This window comes from Aethalodelphis obliquidens, unplaced genomic scaffold (assembly GCF_003676395.1).
Source record: "Aethalodelphis obliquidens isolate GAN/ISIS:26980383/991018 unplaced genomic scaffold, ASM367639v1 scaffold4, whole genome shotgun sequence".
NCBI classification, from domain to species: Eukaryota; Metazoa; Chordata; class Mammalia; order Artiodactyla; family Delphinidae; genus Aethalodelphis; species Aethalodelphis obliquidens.
In genome coordinates this window covers 22,755,700-22,764,809 of record NW_020837948.1, presented here as the reverse complement: position 1 = coordinate 22,764,809, position 9,110 = coordinate 22,755,700, and positions in this window count along the sequence as shown.

Below are 9,110 nucleotides of genomic sequence, written 5' to 3'. Positions count from 1 at the left end.
AATTTTTCCCAACTGGGGTCACTGCAAATTCCTGCTGATGTCTGGTCTGGGTAAAGAAAGAACGCGTCAGACTCAAAACTGTACTTAAAATATCGTAGATGGGAAAAAAAACCCTTGATGGTCTTGCAAACAAGGAATGGATTAACACATGCTGACAAGTTTATATCTTGGAGAAAGATAAAGCATAGCAAAATAAGGAGAACTAGCTTTTCAGGCAGCCTTAAAACCACCCTTACGGCTTCCCTGGTGGCGCAGTGGTTGAGAGTCCGCCTGCCGAAGCAGGGGACGCGGGCTCGTGTCCCGATCTGGGAGGATCCCACATGCCGCGTCAGGAGCCTGTGCTCCGCAATGGGAGAGGCCACAACAGTGAGAGGCCCGCGTACCGCAAAACAACAACAACAACAACTACAAAAAACACCCTTAATGATTTGCATGGGGATTTTTTTTCCTAATTTGACAATTCTTTCCATCATGTGCCTAAGAATTAGACTCTGTTATATCTACTTCGCAACAATCTAGTGACCCAAATAGATTAAGTGAATCTTCTTATATGTGGAATTTTTTTTTTTAAGTGCAACTCATTTGCACTTAAAAAAAGGTTGCCAGGGACTGGGGGTGGGAGAAATAGGAAGAGGCTGGTAAAAGGATACAAACTTTTACTTGCAAGATGAATAAGGTCTGAGGATCTAATGTATAACATGGTGACTGTAGTTGATAACACTGGATTATACAACTGCAATTGGCTAGGAGAGTAGAACTTAATTGTTCTCACCTCCATGCGGCCCCCACCACAAGAAAAGGTAAATAAATGAGGTGATGGAGGTGTTATTAACTCAATGGTGGGAATTCTTTCACAGTGTATAGATACATCAAATCATCATGTTCTACATATTAAATACATTATAATTTTACTTATCAATTATACCTCAACCAAGTTGAATAAAATTGTTATTAATAGAATGAATTAAATAAATTCAGCAAATCTACATGTTGCTGTCTTGGCAATTCACACAGAATTGGCTGTCCCTGTGAAGCAACTTCACTGGCTGCATTCATTTTCCTCACCCCACCTTACTCATGTTTCCCTTCAGGCTGTATTCTACTGATAGCAGTGCAATTCAGTTTAATAAGAGAATTAATATGAAGCAGATCAGCTCATAAACTTTATGTCCTTATGAAACTACCCCAAATCAAACAATTTTATCTTTATGAGATACATTTCTTCCTGACTTGTCTGCGGTAAATACATATTATTGCTCCTCCCTGGAGCCTGGTGGTTATGTCAGAGTCATCTATGATTACTTGCTCCCTCCAGCCAATCCACGGAGGATTCGGCCTGGCCAATGGCTCCTCTCTTCCTTGGCTTCTGTCCTTTCAACTGCCAACTCCTAGTCCAGATGTCCCTGTCAAGACTGCTGCAGAGGCCTCTAAAATGACTTTCCTGTCTTTACTTCTCTTCTTCCCCCAACCCAACTCACACCAAGAACCGGGTAAAACTTCCTAAAACCCAGCTCTGATCACATGACTCTTCTATTTGGGTCACTCTCCACTGCTTTCAGAATTAAGCCCAAAGTCCTCAGCGTTTGCCCTCTGCTTTTTTCCTCAAGCTTCCACTTCCACCCTGCCCTCTAGTCAAATTGGATTCACAATTTTCCTAAATAGTAAAGCCTCCTTAAATGTATGTGACACGGAAGGTTGTGAGCCTTGGCTATTGTGAGACTTTTCCCTTCTACAATATATGATCTTTCATGTCTACCTGTGAAAATCCTACCTGTCCTTTAGGCAGAGCAGCTTCTCATTCTCAATTTCCACAGTTCTTGGTTTCTTTCTTTCATGACACTTATCATTATTTTCATTAGTTTGACATTTATCCCATGTATGTGTGTGATATACTCCTGTTCAGGATGGAGGCTGTGTTCTATTTGGATATGCTGCAACTGGCCACACAGGTCTGGATGTCTGTTGAATGAATGAATAAATGAATTCATTTATTGAATTGGGTTTTGCCAAGGAAGACTTTCTTTCTGCAACTTATTTAACCCCAAAGTTTAGTTGTCTAATACGTTTTCCTGAAATTTGGGCAAAGTTTACTGCATTATAGATAAAGAAAGTATTAATTATATATAAGCAGGTTTTATACATATGGGCACTTTTTTTTTTTTTCCTACTGGTGACAACCAGAATAGCCAACTTAGGGTCTGCCAGTGATACTATATGTCCTACTGGCCAGGAGATGATTTGACTGGTGTGGGGACAAGTTAGTCCAAGGTCATGTAAGTACTTGTGGCTGCCAGGCTGTATTCTGTAGACAAGGTGCTTGTTGCAGAGGACAGGGTACTCCCCAGCACGTGACGATGCTGGCAGACTAGGGCAGGTACCACTGGTGTCTTCCAACATGTCCAGAGAGGGCAAGGATTTCTTTGTAGTGCACTTTCCTTATGTCTACCCATGCATAGAAAAGATACCTCTTGATTCTTCAGTTAATGGAAGTCATTAATGCCTTCAATACCTCAAGCTCTCTGGCCAAAGGAAGACCTTTGTCTGCTCCTGCCAAGTTGCTGGTGCTCACATTTTTTTTTTTTTTTTTTTTTTTGTGGTACACGGGCCTCTCACTGCTGTGGCCTCTCCCGTTGCGGAGCACAGTCTCCGGATGCGCAGGCTCAGCAGCCATGGCTCACGGGCCCAGCCGCTTCGCGGCATGTGGGATCTTCCCGGACCGAGGCACGTACCCGTGTCCCCTGCATCGGCAGGCGGACTCTCAACGACCGCGCCACCAGGGAAGCCCTCACTCTTCCTAGATAGCGCATTTCCATGGCTGAACATGGCACTCCTGCCCAAACTGGGGGGATATCTCCCTCGTTTGCTGCCAGTCCAAGGGCCTTCCTGGTGGGGTGATAGCGTACTGTCCTTGAACAGAAAGCATGAACTCAGAGGAATCATCTCGTTTTGAGATGATATGATGTCTCTCAGAGTGGAACTGTACTGTTTAAGTGTCCAGGTGTCCTCTGGACAGTCTGTGTATCAGGGACATCACTGTGAGGGGGGTAACATGGAGGGGAAGTAGTAACTCTGGTGGAGACTGATCAGGTGTGGATGGGGTGATTAAAGGATGCTTGAGTTGGTCTCCGGGTAAGCACTGGTTGTCACAATGCCCATGTCACCCACTCACACCTCTGGCTCTTAATACAACATGCTTTCCAGAAGTAAATGCTTTCTCCCCAGCCTAATAAAGCTAGCCACCATCGATTGGGCGATGAGATGGGGCGGAATGTTCCCACAAAGAAGGATTTGTGCCAGGGATTCCACCCAGGGTTTCTGGTATCATAGACACTAGAGATCAAGGGACTCTTTAAAGACCTCTAAATCCTGCAGATTAAAAAAAAAAAAAAATCAGCAGTGAGGTCTCCCGCCTGATGAAACAAAACCATTATTGGAATTCCAAGGTATAAAGTAAAAATTCAAAGCCAAGCTGGTTTGGTTGCTGAAGGAGTTGGGGGTTGAGGGGTAGCTTAATCCCAGATTATTAGCCTATCCTTTCCCCCTCATTAAATCTTTGGGTCTGGGGAAAATCCAGGTATCCCAGGGTTTAAATGGAGCACAGTATTTAAAAATTCCTTTAATTGAAAGATGAAGAAACGAAGGCCCAAAGAAGTTAGAAGCCCAGTACAAGCTGGGAACGGAGCAAGGTCAGAAGTCCAGGTCTATTGGCTGAGTGTTCTTTCTATTCCTCCCAGAATAGGGCTGTGATAGGAAAACAAAGTCAAAAGAGAAACAGACTAAAATTTAGAAGAAGTATTAAGAAATAGTTTAGGCATATGTGTCATAGCAAAAGAAAGTCCCAACAATGGTAATGAGAGGGGTGTTTCTTCAAGTGTGTTCTGTAGACCTTCTGCGTCAGAATGTCCTGGATTTCTGGGGAAAGTTGTTAAAAGTGTAGATTTCTGTGTAAATTGGTACAGCCTCTATAGAGAAGAGTATGTAAGTTCCTTAAAAAAGTAAAAATGGAGCTACCATATGATCCAGCAATCCCACTCCTGGGCGTATATCCGGAAAAGAGGAAAACTCTAATTCGAAAAGATACATGCTCCCCAATGATCACTGCAGTACTATTTACAATAACCAAGACATAGAAGCAACCTAAGTGTCCACTGACAGATGAATGGATAAAGAAAAAAGAATGAAATTTTGCCACAAAAAAGAATGAAATTTTGCCATTTGCACCAACATAGATGGACTTGGAGGGTATTATGCTAAGTGAAATGAGTCAGACAGAGAAAGACAAATACTGTATGATATCACTTACATGTGGAATCTGAAAAATATAACGAACTAGTGAGTATAACAAGACAGAAATAGACTCACAGATATAGAGAATAAAGTAGTAATTACCAGTGGGGAGGGGGAAAGAGGAGGAAAGACAGGGGTAGGGGATTAAGAGGTACAAATTACTATGTATAAACTAAATAAGCTACAAGAATATATTGTACAGCACAGGGACTATAGCCAATAATTTATAATAACTATTAATGGAGTATAACCTTTAAAATTTGTGAATCACTGTTGTACACCTGAAACTCATATAATATTGTACATCACCTATACCTCAATTTTAAAAATTTACATTGATATCACATATGGAAACAGCTCTAAGAGACCACTGTTAGCCACCAAGAACACTCTAAGCCCCACCCAGCTATGGTTCCATGACAGCACTCTAGGCTGGCATCCCCCTCTGACTTCTCTGCAGTGGGCTCCAGCAGCAAGGAAAGGAAGAAGGGGGAGAGAGAAATGGGACAACAGCTGTTGTCACCAAGGTTGAGGAGAGCACATGCAAGGCAACAAAAATTTGCTTCAAAGGCTCATAGAATGGAAGTTGGGAAATGCACAAAGATTCAGAATCCAGAACAATATAGAATCATTCTGAATCATGCCCACAATGCTGGAATTATTGGAAGAATCAGGAGACTCCATTATAATGTCATATGATTTCTAGTTCCTGTTTCGTGAACCTTGTACCTTTCTACCTAAGGATTATACTGTTGAAAAAAATAGTAAAATGTAATCTATAACTTTTTAAAAATTTAATATCAATTTTCATGTCTTATATTTGCCTTTGACCAAACATTGAACTGTGTATCTGCCTGAGTTGGACTTTACTCCTTTCGTGGGATGACATCACATCAATATCTCACAGCATGATTTCCCCAAGTGTAATATACATCCACTGATATATGTGAAATTATTTTAAGTGGTACATGGACAAACCATTTTTAATAGTTGATTAAAAGAGTACTTATTTTTAATGTCTATCAGAAAAATGTATAATTAGCAAATCAAATCCCCAATTTCATCGGAATTTTTGCTTAGGACAAGGTTAAAGTGGAAAGAAGTTTAAGAGACATAATAAACCCTTAATATGGTGGGAGGTATGACATTCCTTTTTCCCAGTGGAAGTTGCTCAGCAGCACTAACTGCTCCTGGGGAAAGGTGTGTGAAGGGAAAGTGGTTAGGGAGGAGGCCTGAAGTTTTCCAACTGGACCAGCGCCTAGATGAGTGAGTAAGTGTAATCAAGGAATGAGATATTAGCAAACACACCTGGCTAATGTCCTGAAGCCATATGCACCAACCAACATGATCAGAAGCAAAGCTGATATTTTTAACTCTGTATGGCTGACTCCTAAGAATGTCTCTCAACTTGTTCCAAACTCAGGCCTGCTGAAACTCCCACAGTATGTGCAGCTATCAAAGGAATCTCAGAAATATGGGAGTGTAAATTCCATGAAGACAGTGAACATGGATTTAGTTGATATCTGTATCTCGAATCTCCCAGCACATCCCAGTTATGACGACTGAGTAACAAATTACCCCCAAATATAATGGTGTAAAGCAACCATTTGTTATGCTCATAATTTTGAAGGTCATGAATTCAAACACGGCGCACAGGGGACGGTTCTTCTTTGCTCTATGATATCTGGGATTCTCTGAAAGCTCATTTACTCACATGGCTGGCAGTGTAGGCTGGCTGTTGGCTGAAGACCTCAATCCTTGTTCTCATGGGACTCTCTATGTGATCTTTCTGCATGAGCTGGTTTGGGCTTCCTTCATGGTGGCTGGGTTCCAAGAGTGAGCGTGCTGAGAGAGAGAGATTAAGAACAGGTAGAAAGGGACTTCTCAACAAGAGAAGCCACAGCAATGAGAAGCCGGGGCGCCGCAACCGAGAGTAGCCCCCACTTGTGGCAGCAACAGGGAGAAAGCCCGTGTGCAGCATTGAAGCCCGTGCGCAGCAACGAAGACCGAGCGCAGCCAAAAAATGAAAAAAAAAAAAACCAAACAGGTAGAAAGTGATAGCTTAGCCTTGGAAACCATGCAGCATTACTGCTGCCACGTTCTATTCACTGAACCAGGTTTGAGGAGAGGAAATAGGATAGGTTCTGGAAGAGCTTGTGGGCCCAGAAATACTGCTGGAGCCATTCGGGAAAATATAATCTGCCACACAGAGTAGCAGGTTATAAGAGAAACTGTCTTCCTCTTACTAAATTTGTATAATTGCTGTTGTAAGAACATGCTACAATTAGGTCATTGCTTATGATATTGTGAGTCTACGTAGCCATTCCTCTGGATTGTTTATCAACTCTGAAGAAGGTCTGTCCTTCAGCATGAAAGTAAGGAAGGGGCTGGGGTGGGCACCGAGAGAGATGACTAGGATGAGAAAGAGAACAAAGCCTTCAGGACACCACTGCCCTGTGGTAGAGAATATGATGGTACTTGGCCCGTGGGGACAGGCTGGAATGTAGGAAAAAAGAATTCAGAGAAGATATTGGTGAAATAGCCCTAGCACGATAGTGACGTTACGGTAGGATCTGGATCTTCGTATTAATAAACTTTGTATTGTGTGCAATGTTTTTTCTAATGAAGTATTTTTTGCCAATATTTTATTACGAACAATTACAAACATATAGCCTAAAACAATTTAGCCTATTTGTAATTAATTAGAATTCAATATTTGTTTACAGATCTTTTTTGAGGTAAAAATCTAAATTTATTTATTTTCGTGTGAGTTAACTTCTCTTAGTATTGACATAGCACCATGTTCAAGAGATTTGAGCTTTATCCTTGCTCAGGCCAAAGTGTTGACGAGGGAGCATCATTCCCTGGGACTGAGCTGGGTGGTGGCAATAGGAACTGGAGTGGAAGCATCTCATGGAAAGGCAAAACTTGAGGGCACAGAATAAGACCTGCTTGGCCTGGTGGCCTGCCTCACCTGGGATGCTGCCCAGGCACTGGGTCCAAAAAACAACCTCTCACCAGCCTGCAACTCTAACCTTAGATCACCACATTCTATTATATATATTCGTGATGAAGCTTCCAGACCCCACCAGCATGATTTTGGATCCTAGTCCTGTAAAGTGATGCCTAGGTATTTTTGAGAACATGCAGGATGATATCTTGTGTGTGTGCAATAAATTCCCTTTGTTCATCCTTGCTGCCTTACCTACTGATGCTGCCAATGATTATTGAAGATTACTGGGCTTTGGGCCCATCACTGTATCCCCAGCTCTGGCCTCAAGGAGAGGACACCACGGGCCCTTTGCAGATCCAACCCAAATCTTCCTTTGATCCTCATGCCACCACAAAAACTAAGTTGAAGTGAACAAGACATCACTGAAGGGTTGGGCACAATGAAATGGACTGTGTATAGTACAGAGCCTCATAGTACTGCTAGATATGGGTTCCTGAGACCTCAGGCTCAGACCTGCTCTGAGGTCCCTTAAAGGGCTGTCTCCTGCCTCCATCTGGAAAAAGCAGCCCTGTCCCCCTACAGAAGTCCCCAGACTTGTGTCACATTTTACACTCTTCTACTGGGGAACAAGAAGGAACTTTTCACCCTTTTTTAGTCTGTGGCCCACCTTCTCTTTCCCTCAACCAGAATCTGCCTCATCCCAGAATGGCTGAGAGAAAACAGACACTGCCTTCAGGAAAAGCCTGACCTACCCTGTCCCCCACTCCTGTCCCCAGATGTGACCTGGCCCTCTGGCTCCAGCAGGACACCCACAGAGAAAACAGTCCAACAGAAATACCTTGGCAAAGTCTGGCGTATTCTGTCTGGTGAGGAATGCCTGCAGAATGACTTCCAACCAGTCCAGTTCCTTTCCACCATCTTCCGCGGAGTGAGGTGACCGTGACTGTGAGGCTGTCCTGTCCCTCCTATAGGTCTCTGCAGCTAGTCTCCTGCGGCCCCCAGCTTGACCACACACGCTATACAGACAAAAGATCCATTTGCTCCAAAGTAACAACAAAGTCTGCAAAGACAGAAACCAAATTTATATGACACCCAGAGCATTTAGCATATTTATGTCAACACCTGTAGAGAGAGAAACGATAACACCACAGTTTTCCAAAAGCAAAGATGTAGGGGCTCCTTGATTCCTTGCTTGTATTTATGTATTTATCCATGTTCCAAGAACAAAAAGTTAGTCTTTCGCAAACGTAAATTTAGAAAGTTCTAACAATATTTCAATCATATTTTTTCCCAAATTTCTATTGTCCTCAAAGTTTCTAAAAATACCAGGGTATCCAATAACACTTATTTATCTTCTACCTGACAAAGATTTGAAGGCTTCCCATGATTCACACGTTATAGGTGGTAGTTAACTACCGTATTTGTTGATGATGATGTGCATTTTGAACCTCTGATAAGTGCCTGTTGTCTGCCAGGGACAAAAAATGACCACTGTATAAGATGCCATAATGAGGAGGTGCATATTTTCAGAAGGAGGAGAAACTAAGCGCATCTCTCAGCTCTATAGTCGGCAGACACCCACCTGATCCCTGTGAAACAGGAGGGAGGGGGGCAGGGCAAAACCCTTTGTGAATTACAGAGCTGTTGTGGATATGATGGAAACTAGTTAGAACCTACAAGACCCAAGGTGGTGGAAGATTCAACTCCCAGCAGACCTTGAGCCTCATTATACGCTCACTGTAATACATTAGCATATGTTAAAGGACATGCCCACCAGCGCCATGACAGCTCCATGGCCGACCATAAAAGGCCAAAAAGTAGGTGGTGACCTAATTGCTGGAAATCCCGGCCCCTTCCCTGAAATAGTTGG